A 24,786-nucleotide genomic window follows, 5' to 3' on the forward strand; every position below is an offset into this window, starting at 1 on the left:
TGTAGGGTACTTAATGAGTTATCGGTAGGTGAAGTTCGGTAGTTCATTAAGTATTCTATGGGAGCATGCTATGCCTTACGGAGGGGTAAGGTGTGACATTAGAGATGTAGTATTTGAGTTATTTTTGTGGATTTGAACTAGGTTAGTCCCAATTTGAGTTAGGGATGATCTTAATCCTTGGTTGAAGGACCAAAAGTTAGAAATAGACTTAGATTTAATTAACTTAGATCTAGAAATAGACTTAGACTAAGAATTAAAAGGATTTTATAGATTGATTAAAGATTTTAATGGGTCTTAGTTAATTTTAAACACTGCGAAAGTATGATTTAATTAATCAAGACACTCTTTGTTTCACTCAAAAGAGATTTCAAAGGATTTTAGAATCAATCTTCTTTAAACTCACAAATTTTATAAATTAGGCTAACTAGGAAAAATCTCAAATTGACTTGAATAAGAACCTTTAACTCCGAAATCGTCTTTTACAATTATTGCTTGTTATTTTATTTTTGAGTGCTTAGTTTAATCTCATTTTGTCAATTTTCATTATTAATTTCTCAATTTATTTATTTAGTCAATTATTAAATTAATCATTGTTTAAATTGAGTTTTGCATTTTCAAACCTTAAACTTCGAATTCTCAAATCTCTTTTATTTGTTTGCTTAAATTAAAAATTTAGTATTGTTCATTTTATATTAAAAATTCAATTTATAACATAACTCTTTGTGGGAAGAATTTCTTTTTCCTTACTACTTGTATGACCCGTTCACTTACGATGATCCACATAAATTTTTTAACGATATTGCCTGGGAGTTGCTTGTTTAAGATTAAATTCTAGATTATTTTAGTTGTTTATAGATTTTATTTTTATATTATCTTTTCACTTTCTGTTTTTGTTATTCTTTTTAGGTACTTTTTGATTTTTTTTTTATGAGAAGAATTTGTAGCACAAGTGACACATCTCTTTTATACAATCTTAAAATTAAGAAGTTTTGTAGAGCCAACATGAAAGAAACCAAAAAGAGAAAAGAAGCTTTGAGAGCTAGCATGTCACACCCTACCCCTCTGTAAGATGTAACATGATCCCGTAGTATACCTAATGAATTACCAACTCCGTCTACTGATAACCCATTAAATACACTACAAGGGATTTTAAAAATTTTTCTTACTTCTTTTACAGTGGTGAGCACTATTTACAGGTGTTAAAAACCTTTTTGAACTAAAGTGATAGAGCTAACACATTTAAATTATTTGGAATTTCTGTAAAAATTTTGGCAGAGTACCATCTGTATTTTGGATAAAACAGTTCTTCAGAAAAACCTGTAAAAAACACTTCAATATGTATTTGCAAATCTCAACTCCAACATATTTCTCAACACAACATATTTCTCAACTCAAATCCATAGTGATTTTTCAAAGACTGAGATACAAGAAATATAATACAAAACTATTTAAGTAAATGAAATCTCAAATTTACATTCACGATAATTTACATTTAATTACATACCAAAATATTTTACAAGAGTTTTTATACAACTGCTCAAATAATTTACATACATATTATTACATACATACATCAAAACCTATGTACATGGGTATACCTATGATATACCTGGAGCTTATCTGAAAGTGTCCTCAAAGCAACTTAATCACTGCTCTATGCTCTTCTTACCTGCGACAGCATGCAAAGCTATCGCTGAGTGGTGAACTCAGTGGTGCACAACTATAATTTAAAACATAATACAATATACATTGACAAAATTTACAGTAAATAATTTGGAAATCTGAATACTCATCAAATTCCACAACTCAAAATATTCATTGCCAATAATGTAAATTATTTGTATAAATGACTTTGATCACAAAATTCAATTTATCAAATCATGACTATCCATTTAAGTAATTCCAATAAAATCAATTATACATAAACCATAATTGAAATCACAATTCCTTACCATTCAAAAGCCATTCTGTATCTCAAAAATCATTGTGTATCTCAAAAATCATGTTGTATCTCAAAAATCAATCTTTATCTCACTAACTATGCAAGACTAATCCGAAAGGGCCATATTTGATGTGATTCTAACTCCCTATGGTCGGGGAGGTCGAATCAGATTCTAACTCCCTATGGTCGGGGAGGTCGAATCATCGTGCACAGTACAATCACAATAATGAATCTTCCGCAAGGGCCATAACAATAAAATAAACTTATATCTAACCTCAAATCAGAGGAAAATCTAAGCCTGTGCACGTACCATGGTAATCAAAACACAACTAACTCCATTGTCTTCTCAACAAATGAGAGAGATGGGTAATAACCTAGTCAAGCATCTATAGTGAGATATAAAACAATATCACAATCCTTTTAGTGAGCATAAATCACAATATAATTCGATTCAAAGTCAATTCCAATATCCAATAATTTTTTATGCTCATCACAATTCAAATCATAAATTTACATTTTTCCATGAAAATTACCATCACAATTCAAAACATGTTATATCACAATTTTTCGAAACATAATTTATTCAATCCATAACAATGCTTAATACTTGTGGAAATACCATTTCACAAAGATAAATTCATACATACTATAGCAATTTCAATAATCATTGAATTAAATCCAATGCTTGTTAAACATAGTTCATAAGAAAATATGTCATTTAATCATATAAAATATTCAGAACAAAATCAGTTAAAACTAGTTGTGCACAAACCTCTGATGACTGTCTCTCGGTCTGGACTCAGTGTTTCCTTCCCTTTTCCTGAGTCTTTGGTAACTGAGAAACACAATTTGAAGTGTTTCAGTACTAAATTAAATTGTCTCTAACGATAATGTTCGATAAACAATTCATTGAATACCTTTATTTGCTTAATCACCTAATATACCGACCCTCGATGCGTTCTAGGTAAATTAGGTTTTAGTGTCATTAATATGTCACACTCGATAGGGTTTTAGGTTTGGTACACGCTACCAATTTCATTTCTATGTATTATGCATTTCCTTGCATTTTATTGCAATTTGTTGGATTCCGGGATACTGGTTTGACCTAGCTGGACGGCCTAGTTCCCTCGGTTTTCGGGTTTCGGTCAAAACTACAAACTTGTAGATCTATGTCTTATGGACCGCAGTGCAAAATTTCGGGTCAATCCGAGTTAAGTAGACCAAGTTATGGTCATTACACTATTGCTGGTCAAATGGCATCAAATTAGGTCATTTTTAGGTCAATTTGGTCAACTTTGGTTCGGCCAGTTTTTGGACCCGAACTTGTGCAAGCTTTATGACTTGCTTCTGGTCATTTCTGGGCTTTGGTGCCTTCATAAGACTTGTAGGTATGAGTCTTAACTATTCATGGTTAAAATTTCAGGTCAATTGGACCTGTTTTGAGTGAGTTATGGCCTAAACACTCACTGCTGCCCAATTGGTCATTTTTCAGGTCCTAATTGCACCTAATCCGAATTGGTCATTTTCTTAGGTCACCTTGCAAGCAGAATTTTGGTATGTTTTCTCAATGAAAGTTGGCACATTTTGTGCCTAGTTTCACCTCCAATTGGTCTCATACCAATTGAGTTTACACATTTAAACTTATTGGCTAAAATGTACACTGCCCTTGGTTACTTTGCTTAACACACATCAATCACACACATTTACCTTGCAATATGTTTACTTCCCTACCAAATCTGTTTTGGTACATTACCAAAACCACATCCCACTTCACATTAACATCTCTTTGGGCAGATTACAATTATCTTCAATACACCAAATATAACTCTAATTCCCAAAGTCCAAACACAATTACACATACACATAACATTACTAGTTTTTACATACTCTTTACACAACAAGTTCACATACATATCCATCAATCCTTCTATGTCAATATTCTGCCAACCCTTCCATGAATACATACATTTATTCAAGTGTCCCCAAGCTGCCGAAAATCTTCTTCAACACCAAATTGCCCTACAATTCATCAATTCTCATCCAAGTGCCAAAAATCACCATATAAATATGAAGTAATTCACTAGGTTATTAAATCATCATGATCAACATCATTTCTCATCAAATATATGCACAATTATTTCATCAAATACATGACTCCATGGCTGTCCAAAATGAACACAACAATAACTCTTCAAACTCAAAAATTTTCTTCACAAATCCAACACCCATAACATGCACACAAAATTTAACAAAGCCATCTTCAAAAACACTAACTTACCTTATGGTTGGAGCTTGTTAAACCTTGCTTAAACTTCTCAAATTTGGTATCAAACTCTTCCTTGTGATGAGTAGACAAGCTTTCATGAAGCCACTTAAGGGATTGGAGTTGAAAATGGGGAGGTTAAGTGAGCTTGCATGAAACGCCCATGGAGTTTTCTCTCACCTTCATTCACGGCAACTTTGGTACAATGGAGAAGATGAAATTTTCTGATGGTGTAATGGAAGTACACCTGCCCCACTATGTGTTTAATTAATCCTTTAATGGTCCACTAACTCCAAATAATCATATAATAAGCCAATTGTGCATTTATTCCACATTAACCCATGATTTTAGCTATTTGTATTAGGTACCACTAAACTAATTTTTCATTTTATTTTCTAAGTGTAATACTATTTATTTTTAATGGACATTTAGGTCAAAAGACAATTCGTGATGTCAAATGACCATAATGCCCCTATTCGGGTAGCATTCCTGATTTTTCGGTAACACCGGGTTTTGTCCGTTTTTCGATTTCTCACTTTTCTTTGTACTAATTATTTAATTTTTCTTTGATCTTCCTAATGATATCTATTCTTCAATAAGAGTCTATTTAAGTCCCAAAAATGTTTTCCAGGGTTCCCCGCAGTCCAGGGCTAGTCAACGGTCCACGCCGTGACTTCCCGGTGCGGTCACCCATCGCTAGGGTTCTCGGCTCGCTTAACTTGGTTACATTTCTTTGCTATTATTTTTCCTTTGTTTTTCTTGTATTTTCTTTTCTTGTATTTCATTATTTTATGTCTTCTCACTCATATTGAAGTGTGGTTCTAGGCATCCTAGCTGTCCGGACAGCACTGGTCACCGGAGCAGTAGAACAAACTACCGAAGGGGGTGTTACATAGCAAAATTAAAGTTGAAACAAAAATGGTTAAGGAAAGAGTTAAATTTGGTAGTAATGGTAGAAATAATTAGAACAATGAGATGATGCTCATGGGGAAGAAATTATCAATGTTAATGTGCTTAGAGGAACTATGATGGGTCATGCGTTCCCTCATTTTGATGATTTGAGAGACCATTACAAGATCAAGAATTGATGCAAATAGCTATAAAATGGATTTTGTGGTACGCCAAATGATTCAAAATTCTCAATTTTGGGGGGTTATCCTTTAGAAAATCCCTATACTCATCTTGAGAAGTTTGCTATGATTTGTGATATGCAAAATTAACCAGTAGTGTCTGATGATGCAACAAGGCTTAAACTATTTCCATTTTCTTTAAAGGACAAAGCTCTAGATTAGCTTAATTCTCTACCTCACAACTCTATCACCAATTGGGAGGAGCTCACTGATGCATTTCTAGCTCTATACTTTCTACCTAGAAAAACTCAAGAATTGAGAAATTAGATGATTACTTTTTGACCTAGAGAGGAAGAGACTCTTTATGAGTCATGGATGAGATGGAAGGAATTGGAGTGACAATGTCCACATTATGCCATACCTAAATGGATGATTAATCAGAATTTCTATAGAAATGTTACTCCTACAATTAGAGGGATTATTAATGCTCAAACTAGAGGTGAATTTATCATGAAGCATGAGAATGAAGCTTATGAGTTGTTAGAGAAGATAGCAAAGAGCACATATCTGTGGAGTAGTCTAAGAGTTCTAGCTCCAACATAAAAGAAGCGAGTTGTAGAAATGTATGAGCTTGATCTATTCAATATGATCAATGCCAAATTTGATGCACTCATAAATTTGCTTACAAAAAAGATGGAAGATCTAAGCATGCTAATCAATTCATCATCTTCTTGAAGTTCTTAAGAAGTTGCTTATGCAGAAGTTATAACAAGTTATGGAATGGATTATGGAGAAAAAGTTTCTTATTTTGGGAATTATGGGCAGAAGTAGATGGGAAACCATTATTCTCAGACATACAACATCTCAATTTTTCATGGGGAAATCAATAAAATCAAGTCCCAACTAAGAGTTTTTCACAACAATAACAAGGGCAACAATAACAGTAGCCTAGGCAACCACCACTTGGATTTCAATAGAGGAATACAAATCTTGCACCTCCACCAAGATAATAAGAATAAGGTTCTACCATAAAGGCTTTGCTACAACAAATTCTTACTAACTAAACTAAGCATGATAAAGAGATGAGAGAGATGAAGGCAAGGTTGGAACAAATGCAAAAACACAATAGGATGTTGAAAAATTAGATAACACAATAAGCAAGCTCCTCAAGTACCAAGTCTATGGGAAAGCTTCCTAGTTAGACAAAAAACCTAAAGGAGCAATGTCATGCCATCACTCTGAGCAGTGGTAAAATGGTGCATAATGAGAAGAGTGAAAAGGGTGAGAAGAGAGTAAATGAGGAAGATGTTTAGGAAAGTGAAAAACAAGAGAGTGAAAAGGAAGCGGGTTAAAGAAAAAGTTAAGAAATGTTTGAAGAGAAAGAGGAGAAGTACATACCTCTAAAGCCTTACAAGCCATAGCTTCTTTTTCCATAAAGGTTTCAAAAATCCAAATTGGATAAGCAATTTGGGAACTTCCTAAAAGTTTTGATGAAGTTGTATATCAATGTGCCTTTATTGATGCATTATCCAAAATGCATTCTTATGTGAAGTTTTTAAAATAAATTCTCTCAAAAAAGAGGAGACTCGAAGATCAAGAGATTGTGGCCCTAACAGAGGAATGTATTGCCATCCTCCAAAAGAAACTCCCCCCAAAGCTCAAAGATCTAGGAAGTTTTTCAATTCTATGCCACATTAGGGAATCATGTTCTACAAAAGCTTTATATGATTTAGGGGCTAGTTTCAGCCTTATGCCTTTATCCATTTATGAGAAGCTCAACATGAGGGATCTTAAGTTAACCCACATTTCTCTTCAGTTAGCAGATAGACCAATTAAATATCTGAAAGGGATTTTGTAGAATGTATTACTGAAGGTTGGAAAATTCTACATTCCAATTGACTTTGTCATTTTCGACATGGAAGAGGATTCTAAAATCCTAATCAATTTGGGGAGGCCTTTCCTAACTAAAGCAAGAGCATTGATTGATGTCAAAAGTAAAAAGCTTACTCTTAGAATTAGAGAGGATCAATTAGTCTTCAACATTGGCAATGCTAAGAAGAGTCAACATTAAGATGCAGACTCTTACTTGAGAGTTGATATAGTTAAGGAGCACATTAGAAAGAGTACTTATCCGAAGAACTCTCTAGAAAATTGCCTTATCCATAAAGGGAGTATTAATGATGAAAACCAAAAGTGGCTACATTTGCACAATATTTGGAGAGTAGTCCACCTTTTCTTATGGCACCAATCTTTTAAATTGAGCAAGTGGAGAAAAGTGAAGTCAAGCAACCATCTCTCAAAGAAAAAGATGCACCAAAAGTTGTCAAGAAAGAAATGGTTGGATTTTTAAACAAAGCGACAAAGATCTTCTCATGTGATGGAAAGAATATGAAATATAACTTCATTAAAGCACCTATTGAAAATAGATTCAATAATTTCCAATTTCAACTACCATGAAACAAGTCAAGGGTCAAGCTAATGACCTTAACTTAGCACTCTTGGGAGACACCCCAAGTACTTTTGTTTTGTTTTAGTTAATTTTATTTTATTTTGTTTTGTTTTGATTTGTTTTGTTTTCAATCACCCCTAGCTAACTTAGCACTCTTGCACAAATTGCCATGAAATGGAAGAGGAGAAACTACAACATTAGGGAGTATTTCAAAACTGATTTGGCTTCATTTGGCATGGTGTAGAATTGATAATTATGTAGCAAGTTAAGGAGTTGTTATGAGTTTTCTAGTCTTTTACTATCAAAATTTTGAAAAAGCAGTTGTGGCGATGTCCTAAATTTATCTCTTTCATGTTTATTTTGTGGTGAGATATGTGCTTTGACTGAAAAAGTTGAGTGAACGACTGATTTGTGCAATTTGAGGATTACATTAGTATGTAAATTCTAATTTTGATGTGTTTGGGTTTGAATTCTGATTTTGAAAATGCATATTCCTTGCTTTTCATTCAATTTGATGAGATTTTGGATTTTTGGCATGTTTATTTTCAAAATGAAAGTGTATTAGCATAATTTGGGAGTTTATTGGTGTGTTAAAATTGCAACATTTTTTGTTTCTTTTTAGTTCACAAGTTTAAGGCACCAAAAGGGTGTGTAGAAATCTAACAAAAAGGAAAGGGCAATGCTGAAAATAAGTTTCACTAATACCAAACGATAATAAAATGGTTGGCATTGGTAGGTTATTAATTTCATATCATATGCATGCCCTTTTTTGCTTTATAATGTTGTTGGACACCCTTGACACCTAATATCATTTTCTCTTTGAATATTTAGAAGAAAAAGGTTGGGCTTAATAACTTGCTGAATAAATCCATTATTTAATGCCTTACTGACTAATTATTAGAATTTGTTTCTTATTCTATGGCTATGGAAGTTGCTACTTGTGAATAGTGAAAATTTGTATCTTACCTATAAATTAAATTCTCTTTACTTGTTGTTCATTGTTTGGGATGCCATTTAATATGAGGGGACTTTAACCAACTTATCTATGTGACACCTTATTGATTGATTATTGGACTTGTACTATGGTTATGAAAGTTGCTACTTATGAATGGTAAGGATTTGTGTTTTTATTGTCACTTGCTTATAACTCAAATTCTCTTTCTTGTAGTCCATTATTTGGGATGTCATTTAGTATGAGGGGACGTTAGGCAACTTATCTATGCTTGGAATTATGGCTAATGAATTGGGAACTTTATTCTCTTGATCTTAATTTACTTTATAAATGGCAGATGGCCTTTCTGCTGACTATGGATGGTCAGGCTTTTCTCAATTAATATAAAATGTCTATGCATGAAAATTGTGAACACAATATGAAAAAAAAAAAAAAGATTCAAGCTTTTGGCCCATGATGAAATTTGGTGAAGAACCTAAAGTTGGGATATCGGATGATTTCTTAGCAGTAAAGAAGATATTGTCCTTTATTGCGCTGAATAAAAGTAATGAGTCTTGAGGTCGGAATCAGAATATAATATTTCATCGCATTATTTAAAATTATAAAAATGTACATGTGCTTGAAACTTCAATTTTTGTATGTTAAATTTAACATGACTTCTTAATGATGAAGATTCTAATAATATTTACTTGTAATGTAGGTTTATCTACACAAATTTTCAAAATAGTTTTCTGATGATATTTATTTAGAATTGATAAATTTGTCACTTCTGTTTTCAAGATTGTGTGTGTAACTATCTATTTGTCTCATGCATAATGGTTTCTATAGGAAGCTTTTTTTTTTAATTACTTTCGATAGATAAATTATTCAAACTTAGGTTATGCCTATGAATCGATTCCATCACTAATGCTGTTATATGATTAAGTAATGTCGAAATGTTCTTCTAAAACTACAACTGATACCCCAAATAGATCTTTGACATCTGATTGTTCAGAAGCAGGGTCCATTAATAGTAAGTTCTCTAATGGCTCTTTATGGTCAAGCTTTTTTTGCATTTGCTTTCTCAGTCTTTGAAACATATCATGAGTCAATAGCTTTTGAAAAGAAGGAAACTCATACTAGAAACAATGGTTGGACATCAACTGTGAAGAAAATTATGGTAGGTGGCTCAATGAGGATAATTCACGAGTGTGTTTTAGGTCCAAGTAGGATGGGGATATCTAGCACAACTTGTGATGTGACACCCCTTACCCGACTATAGTGTAGCCGACCAAGTTATGCCACTCAGTGTGCCGAGCACTCTATTTTATCTTAATTCATTTTTATTCTTCCTTTTGAATATAACTTGAGAAATATAATTTATTTAAGCCATTTATAGAAATTATAATTTATTTGAGGTTCCGAGAATTTTATAGAAAATCCGGCAAAGTACCGGCTAAAAATGGAGAAAACCATTCTTCGGAACCTGTGAAAAATACTTCCTATATTCTTATTCATTCATCTCAACTCCATTTATCAAAATCTCAATATTTTTCAGTTCACATTCATTTCTCAATCATTCATCTCATTTGTTAATCATGTACAAGTCATAAATAGACATTCACTCTTCCATTCACAAATACAATTTTCATTATTTACATGAACATCAAAATATGTTACATACGTTCAATTACATATGAGAAAATAAACATTAGTTACAAAATACCAAAATGAAACCTAGTGTCCTACCAATGCACTGTAGCTTGTGAGGTGACACGGACACTATGCAGAACTGTGAACGGCCTTACTCAATCTGTGGTCTACTGGGCCCTCTGTCCAAATCTTTAGTACCTACGCATTGCAAAAGCGACGCGCTAAGCATAAAGCTTAGTGGTGCCAATAATACAAGAAAATATAATATGCAAATAAAAATAATAATTTCCTTGCTATTGTGTTCATAAGAAATGAATAATTACTAACTTATTGTTTAGTCGAGGGCTAATCATGTTTCATGATATTAACTTCTTCATGCATTTCGTTAATTGTTTTCTTCATGATCTTGAGCTTCTTTGTATTTTTGTAATCATTCCTGATATTTAATTTTCGTATTTTCTTTAATAATCAGTTCAATCACAGTTATACTTTTCCATGCCCAAGTAACCTATACTGGACGACTGGACTGGATAACGGGTCGTTGGCACTGGACACCGCGGTGCCTCAGGCCGTCATACCATGGGACGCAGAACGTCAACCATGTATGCGATCGATGGCTAAAAAGCCATGATATCACATAATCGGGCATAAAAGCCATGAAAACGGGCATAAAAGCCATGAATACGGGCATAAAGCCATGAATACAGGCATAAAGCCTTTCGCAGTACTGCTAAAACAATACCCTATTGGCATGCCAATCTATCCAAACCAATCACATTAGGCCTACTAGGGCATTTTGCACTTTTAAGTTTCACAATTTTTGAATTTCAAGTTTTCATGTCACTATTCATTTCATTAGTCAACTAAAATGTTGACTTTTGCATAAACAATAGGTACATTGGTTTTAGTACTCCCAACATACCACATTTTGTATTCAAAACTTGTTGGTTTTGGTCACTTTCTCAAAGCTTAGGTCATTTTGGAAAAATTGCCAATTTTTGGTTTTAGTGTCACTATTCACCTCATTGGTCAACAAAAATGTTAACTTTTGGATAGAAAATAGGTGTATTGGTCTTAACACCTCAAACATACCATATTTTGTATTTCAAACTTGTTGGTATTGGTTGCCAATACCATTTTTTAAGCTTAATGCTAATTGAGCAAAATTTTCGGTTTTCATGCTTCATCTTTACTGTTCTATTTGTTATTTTTATAGTGGAAATTTGAGGAAATGGTAAACATGAAAGTTGTTCCTTATTTTGTCTAGTTGAATTTCCTTTTTTGAATCACTCCATTTGGAGTTTTGTAGCTCAAGTTATGGCCAAAATAAGTTTACTGTTCACGCAATCGCTCATGCTGCACTTTTGGGTTTTGGCAGATTTTGGTCCAACTTTGGTCAGTAATTTGATCAAGTTAAGTTCATAATTTGGTCTAACTTTCTTCATATGAAATGTTCTTCTATGCCTTAGGTTTTCATCGGTTCAAGAATCGCCTAAATCCAAGTTTTCTAGAGAGAGTTATAGCCATCCAAACATTACTGCTCAAATGAAAATTCTGGAAATCTTAGTACAGTAAACTTCACTTTGCTCAATGATTTGATTAGGTTAATGGCATAATTTAGATTGGTGTCCTTCATGAAAGTTGTTTGTCTATATCTTATCTTGTTTCTGTAAAAATTTCAGGTCAATTGACCATATCTACAGTGAGTTATGGCCAAATGAACAGTTACTATTCATTTGGTCATTTCTGCAGGGGCTGTTTGCAGGGTATCCGGATTGGGGCCAAGTTTTGGTTCTCTTGATTTGGTCTTTTGGGCATGGTTTCTTCAGCAAAAATGTGCCATTATAAGCCTAGTTTCATGTCCAATTGGCCAAACATCAATTGGACCTACACAGCCAAAGTTATGGCTGTGCAAGTGGACTGAAATTTCACCACTCACTGCACTCACAAGGCAGCCTACACATTCACTTGGCTATACTATTTTTCAGTCCAATTCATGGTCAACATACCTAAAATGGTCACTAATTGACCATTAAAAGGTTCTCTAACAATTTCCTAAGCCAAGTCAATTTTTCACTTCTCAAAACCCTAATTCCCATATGAGTTTTCACAAATTCCTTATTTAACTCTTCCATTCTTTGTATATGTATATGTATACACTTTAAACATAAGCTCTAGTTCACTCTAAGTCCATCAAAACTATCAAAATAATTCCTTCACAAGGGCTGCCAAAAATTCATAGTATGTATACACATAATTCATGTTCATTTAATTTACAATTTCTCACTTATTTCAAGCTTCTAACATGGAATCAAAGAAGTATATATATAAGTAGGCACTAACCTCACTTTAACCTCTTGTAGGCAAATTTTTCCAAGTCCCAATCTTCACTTTCTTTCTTCTTCTTGGCTGCCAAACACTTCCCAAGAGGTAGAGACAAGCTTTTAGTGAAGGGACTTAGGGTTTTATAGTGCAAATTCATGGGGAAAATGGAAGTAATTAAAGAAAACTTCCATGGAGGGTTATGGAGGAGAGGATCACGTTTTGAAGAAGAAGATGGCTGCTTGTTTTTGGTCTTCCTTGGTCTTTATTTATCTCTTTTATTAATTAGTCAAATGGTTACTTAATTGTGATTGGTGGACAATTTTAAATGACCTCATAATATGTCATAATTGGCATTTTATTGTATTTTCTTTTCTTTTCTCTTATACTAACTTCAAATTAATTTTTTCATCAACATTAATTCATATTTTAGTTCATAATAATTATTTACTCGACTGGACAAGTCGGCCAAAAATCACCTCTGAAGGCGAAATGACCAAAATGCCCTACGTTTGGCTTAACGGGTCAAAATTGTCTGTACCGATTGAAAAATTTTTCTAAATATTTTCTTGGCATTCTAATGCCATAGAAACCTCAATGACCCTTCTCTGGAGTCCCAAAAATTATTTTATAATTTTTCCCACGGGTCTAGGGCTCCTCGTTGCAAGAACCGCAACTTCCCTCTGGTTACCCCTCGCTTGGGCACCGGCTCTTTTGACTTAACTGTATTTTATTTCTAAAATTTTTACTAAATTTTTCTCATTAATATTTGAGTTAATTATGGTCCCTCACTTTGATTTGAATATTTTTTCGGACGTTCTAGCTGTCCAGACCGACACCGGTCACCGGAACAGTAGAATGTACGGAGTTGCTACGGGGAGGATGTTACAAGTGACATATGGCTTCTAGGTATGTGCTATAAGATTTCACAAGAAGAGTTCTCTGGGGATGTAGCTATAAGCAACAATTTTGCTACTTTCACTAATGATTTTCAATAAAAAATTTTAATGACATATTGAAAAGTTTTGTATAATGATATGTTTAGCTCATATTTGAATATAGCTAGCAAACAAAAAATTAGGGAGAACTATTTTAATTTTTAGTATTTTACAGGTTTTGATGTAATTGGAAATTCAAAATTTACTAGTGATGTAGGCTGGATTTGCATGCTTCGAAGCAATTAGATGCTTATTGCTTAGGTATATTGCTTTATCATTTTTCACCTTAGACTTTTCTAAAGAGCATTTCATTATTTTTGTATAGCTTGCTGAATGCTTAGTAATATATGCTTTGTTATTACACTTTCATTTTGCATAATCAGTGTCCTTTGGTTTCTAAATGTGCAGGCATTGCTTTTTCATCATTTCGGGAGATCTTGGAGAAAACATTTACACAAGGTAAGATGAATGCATCTTATTGATGTCTTTCTCTATTCTGTTATTCTTGTTTGGCAGTCAAATATGAAAATGGAAATTTAATCTCTCTTGTAATAGAGTCATAAATCACATTTAATGTGTAGTATGTATGCTTATGTTAGATTTTTTTTTATTATTAATTACATAGCCATTAAATCATTAATAGGCTGAGATCTTCCACCTTTTTAGTGATTCTGAGGTATCACCATTCCCTATCCATAATCTTATTTGCATTGGAGAGGCTTAGAGCCTTGCAGCTAGGTCACGGACCATATGCTGTGTGCCACTCCTGGGAATCACTTGACTGGCCTAAGAAAGAGGAAAACAACCTTGAATACCATTCCCTTCCAATGGTTATTTATGTTTTTTCTGGTGATAAAGATGCGGAGCAGGGTGGAGCTCTGGTTGTCTACATTAAAAATGCCTCTAGATATTGTTTGGAGTTTTTTAGAGGTCAAGCAAATTGGGCACTGATTCTTCTATTGGTTCCTTTGGTTTTTGGACTTCATAAAGTAAATCCAAGGTTTGTAATCATGTTCTCTAAGTTTATCTTGTCTATTAAAATCATTCCCCCCCCCCCCCCCCTTTCCCTTTTCTGCAATTATGTCTCCCTTTTAACTAATCTTCTTAGTTCTATTTCTACAAATTATGTTCAAGTTGTACAACTTCATGTTACTTAATAGCTTAATTTCTCTAAATTTATCTATTACGTAGTTTGCATATAGCATAGTGATCTGAGGGCTCCCATTTCATGGTTTATAATATTGATCTTCGACCCTTTATGGGATAAAGCTAGGTTGGATTTTTTGTGCCTTACTAAAGCTTTTTATACTTTTCATTTCTAAATTTTGATTCCTGTATACCTAGTAGATTGCACATGAATATTTTTTTAAGTGTTTTTAATGGAGCTGTCATATGGCAATTATTTAGTTTAGTAATTTGGTTACATTACCTCCACTGATTTTATTATTTTTGTGTTTGTGGAGAGTTGATGGATGGGATTGTCAATGTTTGAGTAGAATATTTATTGATGCCTTAATCATGAATGGATTGAAGTTTTTGGTTATTATAAATAACAATACAATTTGACCAAACTATCTAGGGGTTGATTTCATTTATTTGTATCAGGAAACAGAGAAATGTTGAGCCTTTTTTTTTTAATTTGATACCATGTTGAACTTGAGTATATATCCTTATTTAAGCTCTATTGTTATTAGTCTTTGAAGTTATTTTATTACTATAAGTTTGTAACATACTATAAGAAGACCACTCGTTTTGCTCCTCTACACCATGTGTTTTTGTTACTAGTAAAACAAGTAACATAATTTCTTTTTCTTGATGTTCTTTTTTTATTATTTTCTTTAAAAGAAAATCTTTAGCAAACTATTACTTAGAGACATAAGCAAGTACTGGATGATGGCTTTCTTTTTCCTTTTGTAAGACATTCTTGTATGCAATTTGTGCAATGGTCATATAGAGAATAAAAGAATATGTTATGAGTTAACATCACAAAATTTTAGAGTCTAATGAAGGTCAATAATGCATTTACATGCTAGGGCTATAAAGTTCTATATGAGATCCTAACAACATAAATGTCATAGCATTCTCAAGCATTTCTTAACCTAGCTATATTAGGCTCCTTAAACTTCTTGTAGTTCACCATATGTATTCTATGCTCTCATTTTCACATCAAGATACTGTTGTTTCTCAAACATTACATGTAGTAAGGATTTTATTTTAATACCAACCAAGTCATTGGTGAATCATTTTTCTCTTTCTATTTTCAATGAATATATCTCTTTCCTTGTATGACTTAGATGTTTCCTAATACAATGTTACAGCCTTAAAGAGCAAATTACCTCTTTTGTAGTTTTTGTTGGTATAATGAGCATAATATCTAACTTCCATATAGGATAACCATTTCTTTTCTTAAATTATTACCAGGTATATTCCATCTCTGCAAGCAATATTTACTTCTCTCCAAAGTCTTGGCATCATAGGTGGGTAACCTAGAGCCTCAGCTTACATTGTTGGTGTGCAAGATGACATTACTTTTTACTTTGATCCATAAAATGTTCAACTAGTAAAGCATAATATTTAATTTCTTTAATATTAGTTGCTCAATTGCCCATCATCACTCGGTGTGAAATTTAAATGACTAATTTTATACGTTTGGTCAACAAAATGTGTCAACTTATAAAAAGTTATAGTGCCTTACCTGTGGGGTTTTGCTATTTAATTGAATTAAAGAAACTATATTTTTATTTTGAAAAATGATTATTGATACTTGCTAATTGTTCTTTATTTTATAGATAATTGAGGTATGGGTTGCACTGAAAGGGTTTATCCATAAGCTAATTGTGCATTTCTAGGTAGTGTCCTCTAACTTCTATAATTAAAGGGAATATTACTATTATTTTCCAGAATTGCAGGGGAGAATTTGAAAGAAAAATGCACCTAATGGTGCAAAGTTAGCAATTTAATATATTTTTTTTCATGCATCATGCAAACCACTTATGCTATTGAAAAATGCATAATTTGGCCATAACAAATTATGTTTCAATTGTTAACATGCCTAATTGCCATTAGAAAACAAAAGCCCTAAAATTAACAAGTTAAATATTAGGGATTTTACCCCTTAAGTGCTGAATCACATCCAAACACCTAATCTACGGACTGGAGACCAGCAATTGTTGGCCCTCTAGCTTGTCCACACAAGCAAAGTGATCAAAGCACCCTTGAACCAACCAAAGCCCTTGCCTTGTTCTTCCTTGAATTCGGCCAGAGAAACACTTTCTCAAACTTTAATTTAAGAGTAGCAACTTCTAATGTCTCTTAAATCAAGCAAGAAATAAAAGAAAAGTTTTTGGCTATGGAGAGAGGAGAGGTTCAGCCAACTTGAAGAAAGGAAGAAGATAATATTTTGTCTTCTTTTTATCCTTTTTATTAATTTCAATTTCCTTAATTAAAATCAATTTTACAAGTGTCCACATTTAATTCAAGAACCAAATGTGTTTTCTAAATATAATTAGTCCACTTACCAAGCTAATTTTAATTAAGAAATTAAAAATTGGATTAATTTGTATTTTCATAAAATTAATTAATCCAACACTTTCTCTCTCCTTTGACTGAGTCAAACTAGTCAAATTGATCAAGTCAAATTAGTCAAATAAACCAAAATTAATTTCTTTTATTATACTTAATTAATCAAGTTTATATTTAAACACTTTAAATATTAACTTGAATACCTCCATAAAGAAATTTAGTTTCAAGTAATGCTAGAGACTTTGAAATCTAATTAAAAACTAAATATATTAATTTAATTTGATTAATTAAACTATTTAATTAATTAATCAAATTAATTATGCTTTGATCATATTGTTCCTTTGTGTGTGACTTACTAAGTTCATTAAAATGAGAATAATATTAACTCTTTAATATTATTTAAACAATTCCATAGTTAAAAATGAAATTTCCTTTTCATTTTTAATTCTCATAAATCATGGTTGACATTTAACATAATGTACCATGACTATCCAATTAGTTATGAATTATTCTTTAATTCATGAACCTTGATCATATATACCATGCATTAAAATTTCTCAATTACAACATCTCGATTCTAGCTAGAGTCATGGTTTATGTCAAGCTCTTAATGCTTAGAATCATATGTCCTCATTTTAATTCTAATTCTTAATTATTAAGACTTTTCAGTCAGAAACTCTTTTCTGACTAAGTCTATCTGTCCTAGCTGGGAACTTAAATTATTAAGAACAATTTAAATGGACATAGGATTTTATCCCTATTTACTTAGGGTAACGAATCCTATCTTGACTAACACCTATCTCTATAAATAACTAGTCGGAGCCAACACATGCCCATATACTCATATCTAATACAAGTATGAAAGTAATATCAAGATCAAACCACCTATATACAAAATAATTGTGTTATCTCAGGTCAAGGGATTATATGCATTATTATGATCGATATGACAATATATTGACAAGAGTAAACTCCATGTACAAGTCATATTTATATCACTGGTTTGGCTTACTTATCTCATAAGTGCCCAGCATGTTTGTCATATGGCATGGGACTCACCATTCCATCCCATTCGTATCTCATACTAATCCATGGAAACAAACAAAGGTGACAACATATTTGGATAAATTATACCCAATGCGGTATCCTAGATTGTGAACCAAAATTTATAACACTTGTACTAGAATGTTCCGTCACTCATATTCTTAACATCTTAAGAATGGAACATCTAACAAATTGTTAAAGGACATTTTTAATTAAATTTAAACTATTTAAATTTAAAAGAAAAGGATATATGCCATTAAAGAGAATAAATAATTACAAGGTATAATTTCATGATATGTTGTAGGGTATACTACTAAAAGAATTGATAATGCTATGTACTTTATTATTTATGATGAAAACTTCGTAAGATTTTGGCTAGTAATATCAATTACCATATAGGCCAAAAACAATTCATTTAATGTGGCTAGATATTAATTGATATTTACTTTAATAAAACAAATCCTAATCATACATGGGTTACTTGATGGATGTACCAGATTAAATTTTAAAGATATATATAGACTAGTCCTCTCTTTACCCATAAGGTCATACGCATTCTCTTTCATAAAGTTAGAGATATTAGGGTCATCTCAAAAAAGTCTTCCATCACTAAAGTTTTGTGTGTGAATCAAGAAGGGTCAAAAAGGAGAAATCAGTTTATTGAATCAAATGGTCTCTTTTAATTATTACCATGGCTCAATTAAACTCCACATCAAGTATGCTTTCTAGATCTATGAGAATTTATTTATTCAAAATCCACTATTAGGGAAATAGTTGAATCTTATGTTTATGATTTATATTATGTTTATGATTTTTATGATCTATTAAGAATTATTTACATGTGATATTAGAGCCCTAGGTTTTAAATAATTAAATTTCTCCATTAAATTTATGATGATGAACATTATGTTGATATTCTTGCTTGTTGTTAGATCTAGGTAGAATTAAACTGTATATCGTGAAAGTTTAATGATTAACGTTAGTGATGATGATGATGATGATGATGATGATGATGATGATGATGATGATGATGATGATGATGATGATGATGATGATGATGATGATGATGATGATAATAATAATAATAATAATAATAATAATAATAAAATTTGATCGAATTAAGTTTTAGGCATGAAAATTATTAACACAACGAAAAATCATGTTATACAGAGATTTAAGTTTGGGATCAAGTTCTCTCAAAAGAAAGAAATTAAAAAGAAACAAAATAATAAAAATAAATATATCAAAGTGGCTGAATTGTTTTGACCATGAATTTCAAAATGTATGAAAATGTATTTGTGATGGAAGATACTTAAAATAAATAAATTAATAAATTAAAGTTTGGCCCAAATTTAATTCGGCCATGAAAGCTCAACACAATGAAGAAAATGTATTGAAAATAATACTTTTTGAGGACATGTTCTCCTGAAAGTAAAAAAAAAAGTAAAATTATGTTTTCTACCCAATCTAATTATGATTTGTAATTAAACCTAATGAATGGACTAATATTAGGCTTATTAAAATACATAATTTATATGTATGCCTTATGACATTTGTTTTAGTTTGTAAGTCACTAAAATGGCCAAACTAAAATAAAATAAAATAAAAAATAGTTTGCTAGTCACCGAAGTGGCTGAACTATGAATGATGTTTACATGCATATAAAAATTATCAATTATCCATACTAATAGAAGCCTATGACGAAAAATGGATTAATTGATACCCACTAGTCATCAGAACTTACGGATTTTTCCCAAAGGTAAATCAATTATTCTATGAATAGTGAGAATTATGAAGACAATAATATTTTATCACATATATATTAGACGTCCAAAGACAACATGTATATTTGATATAACCAATCAAGTTTAAAGGTATTTAATTTAAGATAGTATATTATAGTATCTACCCAGAGGTGAACTATAATATACTTTAACTTTTTAAGTTATCTAAATCTATTTTGGGGAAATAAATATAATATTGTAGTTGTTTCTCTTCATTCACAAGCTTAATCTATTGTTATTTTAATGGATTGAACTTCTTTGAATGGTGTGAACAAGTCAAGTTCCATGTAAGTGTCTTGGACCTTGACTTGGCATTACTGGAAGATAAACTCTTAGCTATTATGGATATAAGTAGTGGGGAAGAGAAGTTAAACCATAAGCAATAGGAATGGTTAAACAGATTGACCTTATATTTTTGCGAATGACTATTGCCAACATCAGTGTAATACTTTCACATTAGGTAGTTTCGTACATTCTACTATTTCAACTACTAATATCTGTTCGGACGGCTAGAATGCCTAGAACTATACCTAAACCACAGATAGAAGTCATAAACTAAATTAATAAAGATCAAATGAAATTGGATGAAAAATAAGAGAAATGAAGTACAAATCGGTTAAACAAGCTTAAGTCCCGAAGACGAGTGACGGGTTCGGGAAGTGACTGTAAGTTCAGTTGCTAACCTAAATTTGTATGGAACTCTATAGAGCCTTTAATTAAGGACTAAATTAGAAATTATTGGGAATTTAAAAATCAAAGAAATGAAAAAGGGAATAAGCACAATTAAGTGAATCAAAACTTAAGGACTCATCGGGTATTATGAAAAAGGATGGATTATAACCCGATGAGAGGCATTTTAGTCAATTCACTCCTAGAGTTAACTTTTGACCTAAATGTCAATTAAAATGAGTAGAATTAAAACATTGAAAAGGAATTTAATTTATGAAAATATGTATGAAAAGTTAAAAAGGACATAAGAGGAATTAATGAATTTGTTAAAATTAAAATAATTATAATTAAAATTATAATTTGTAAAAGTTTAGATAATTATAAATAGAAGACAAAAATTCATTAAAAACAAAATAATTTCCATCATCTTCCTCCCCCATGGTCGATTCTCTCTCCCTCTCTCTACACCTCCATGGTTGTTCATCTTAAGCTCTATAAATCCTATTCTATTCCATATTTTCTCTAAAAAATTCTTAGTAAACTTGATCTTGGACCTTGATTAGAAGATTGGAAGCAAAGAAGAGTATAGAAATTGAAAGAATTAGAAGATTTGAAAATCACCATTGGAGGTAAGTTACCCTTCTAACTTAATTAGTTATTTATGTGTTGAATTAAGTGTGATTGTAGGGAAATTACATGGCAAAGCATGAAAATTTTGCATGTTAAAGGGGTATGAATTTTTGGCCAGCCTTGGAAGGGAAGGGGTTTTGGTGTTTTATCTTGATTAAACATGATTTCCTAATGTTGATAGAGGTGTATACATGAATTAGGTAGTTGAATTTGATTGGATTTGTTGAAATTGGAATATGTGAATTTAGGGTTTGGTAAAATTAGGGTTTTTGTGGTATGAAGTGAAATTAGGGTTATCGATGTTAAATTATGGTCATTTGATGTGTATTGAATGTGGAATGAAGTTGAATTGATAAAAGAATTGGTGGAAGTGTAATTGAACAATTGGTGTTGAATCTAGATGCTTGAGTCCAGTGTGTTTAGAAGCCTATAAGTTGAGCTATACAACTCCAATTAGTGTGAAACTAATTTGAAATAAAACATAAGATATAATGCTAAAATTTTCATAAAGAGAGTCTACCCATAAAATGACCATAGGGAACCTTAATTAGGGCTTGAATCCAAGTTACCAATTTTGGATCTGGAGAAAATGACCAAATGAACAGTACTTAGTTAATTAAGCATAACTCACTCTAGGAAACTCCAATTTGGGTAATTCTTGAACCAAAGGAATTCTGAGACATAGGAGAAGAATTCTTATGGGGACCATGAAGTCAAATTATGACCCTAACTTAATCAAATTACTAGACAAAGTTAGTCCAGCAAATCTGCCTTAATTCTGGACTGAACCTGAAAATGAGAGTAATTAGTCATTCGACTAGTTTTGTCAAAATTGCCATAACTTAATCTACACAATAGAAAATTAGGTGATTCCAAAGCCAAAATAACCATTAGATATAGAACTACAAATTTCATGTTTTGACCTAAGCCCAATTCTTAGGGCAAAGTAGGGGAAATGTTGAGAAAATTCAGGAATGCCAAATCTGGAAATCTTGCACTTCAACAAAATTGCCTTATGACCTCTGAATGGTTATCAGGCCATAACTTCCTCTACAAAATTCCAATTGAAGTGATTCAAAATGATTTGGAAACCTAAGACAAAGGCCTAGAACATTTTTTTAGGGACTGGTCCAAATTCTATGCATAAGGTGCTTGGATATAGAATGAAACTTTAAGGTACAAATCTGGAAAATATAGAATTGCAGGGTAAGACATTCGGAATAGTGTTTATTATTTTGGCCATAACTAGAGATTCAGAACTCCAAATTGAGTGATTCAAAAAGGAAATTAATTAGATATTGTGGAATAACTTTCATAGAGATTGCATTATCAAATTATGACTGGAACTAGGTTGAATTTGGGTTCTAAGGTCAGGTTACAAAACTGTCCAGAACCAAAATCAACTATAACTTTAAATTCATTAGAAATTTGTTTGGTTAGCTATGAGTGGAATTTATAATGAGTATTAAAGCTTTGTAATTGTGAATCTTCAGTGGATAACGAGACCTCCAAGGAAGGGAAGAACTAAGTTAAGAAAAGAAAATTGAAAGAAGGTTTGTGCACAACTAAATCTCTCTTTTGCTTTAAAATTTGTAATTTGATTGAATGGACTTTTATGAATCAAATATTCTTTTCTTTTACATTTAACAATTATTTACATTATTTTGAAAATTTTAAATTGTGAAATGGATTTATGATTATGGAAAGGCAGATATTGGCTATTTGAAATTATTATAGCAAGGGGATGAGCCGGTTTGAATGCTTTTAGAAGTGTTTTGAGTATTGATGCGTTGCCAACCCTATATGGGGATTTTTGATAAATAAAATGTGATTATTTGATTTGCAATGTGATTATTGAATGGAAATTATTTTGAATATGTTTTGAAACCACAGTTAGCATGGCAATTTGATTTGTGTCCCTCATTAATTGAGGTGAGATTGATTATGTTACCTCCCTCTCTGGCTTGCCAATTGAGGTTGAGATCGGATGAGTACTCATATTGCTTGTAACACCCCTATGTTCGGTAGTGCGTTCTACTGTTCCGGTGACCAGTGCTGTCCGGACAGCTAGGATGCCTAGAACTACACTTCGTTATGAGTAAGGAGACATAAAATAATGAAATACAAGAAAAGAAAATACAAGAAAAACAAAGGAAAAATAATAGCAAAGAAATGTAACCAAGTTAAGCGAGCCGAGAACCCTAGCGATGGGTGACCGCACCGGGAAGTCACGGCGTGGACCGTTGATTAACCCTGAACTGCGGGGAACCCTGGAAAATATTTTTAGGACTTAAAGAGACATCAATTGAAGTATAAATATCATTAGAAATATCAAAGAAAAATTAAATAATTAGTACAAAGAAAAGTGAGAAATCAAAAAACAGACAAAACCCGGTGTTACCGAAAAATCGGGAATGCAACCCAAACAGGGGCATTATGGTCATTTGACATCCCGAATTGTCTTTTGACCTAAATTTCCATTAAAAACAAATAATATTACACTTGGAAAATATAATGAAAAATTAAATTTAGGGTACCTAAAGTAAATAGCAAAAATTATGGGTTTAATGTGAGATAAATGAAAGTTAAACTTATAATATGATTAATTTGAGTAAGTGGACCACTAAGGAATAAACTAAAAACAAAATGGGCAGGTGTACACCTATTATACAATCTGAAATCTTCATCTTCCTCACTTGGTCCATCCATGCCGAAATGAAGAAAGGGAAATCCTCCATTGCCGTTTGGTTTAAAGCTTCATCCTCTCCTTCAATTTACCTCCAATCATCTAGGTTTCTTCATTAAAGATTACCTCCACATCACAAGGAAGAAGTAGATACCAATATTAAGAAGTTTTAGTGAGGATTAAGCAAGTCCCAACAATAGGTAAGTTTGAGTTTTTTGAATATTTCTTTGATAAAGTTTGTATACATGTTATGGGTGTTTTCTTTGTGAAGGAATTTTTAAGTTTTGAGGAGTTCTTGATATGTCCAATTTTGGACAGCCATGGAGTTCTATATTTAATGAAGTATTCTTACATATATTTGATGTGAATTCATGTTGAGTAGGGTGATTTAATGTCCTAGTAAGTTAATTCCACATGTATATGATGATTGTGCACTTGAAATGGAAGTTGACGAATTGTGGGACACTTTGGCATTGTGGAACATTTCGGCAGCCTTGGGACTCTTTGATGAATGTTGAATTCATGAAGATATTGGATGAATTGTGATATTGAGGATTAATGAAAATGTATGTAAATTGGTTATGAAAGTGTATGTAATAATTAAGAATGTTTATGTGTATATGTGGTTGTATTTGGACTTTGTAAATTAGAGTTTCATTTGGTGTATTGAGGATGTTTGTATTCTGCCCAAAGTGACTTTAAGGTGAAGTAGTAAATGGTTTTTTTAATGTACCAAATCAGAATTGGTAAGGGAAGTGGACTTAGAGTAAGGTAAATGTCTAATTGATACATATTTATGCAATGTAATTAAGGACAGTATGCATTTTAGCCAATAACACTAAATATGTAACTCCAATTGGTATGAGACCAATTGGAGGTGAAA

General features: G+C 32.1%; 1 long non-coding RNA gene and 1 pseudogene across 1 annotated transcript; one reads left to right on the forward strand and one right to left on the reverse strand.

Moving 5' to 3' along the window:
- Positions 1-1,475: 1,475 nt before the first annotated feature.
- On the reverse strand, positions 1,476-4,143 carry LOC131170571 (uncharacterized). The gene is made up of 3 exons (XR_009141356.1): positions 3,909-4,143; positions 2,715-2,777; positions 1,476-1,669 (listed from the first exon to the last, which is right to left on the reverse strand). It is a non-coding gene; the product is annotated as an uncharacterized LOC131170571 (long non-coding RNA).
- A 5,460-nt stretch (positions 4,144-9,603) lies between these two features.
- Positions 9,604-16,116, forward strand: LOC110671995 (cysteine protease ATG4-like; annotated as a pseudogene).
- Positions 16,117-24,786: the final 8,670 nt, after the last annotated feature.

The sequence above is a fragment of the Hevea brasiliensis genome, chromosome 2 (assembly GCF_030052815.1).
Source record: "Hevea brasiliensis isolate MT/VB/25A 57/8 chromosome 2, ASM3005281v1, whole genome shotgun sequence".
Classification (NCBI taxonomy): Eukaryota; Viridiplantae; Streptophyta; class Magnoliopsida; order Malpighiales; family Euphorbiaceae; genus Hevea; species Hevea brasiliensis.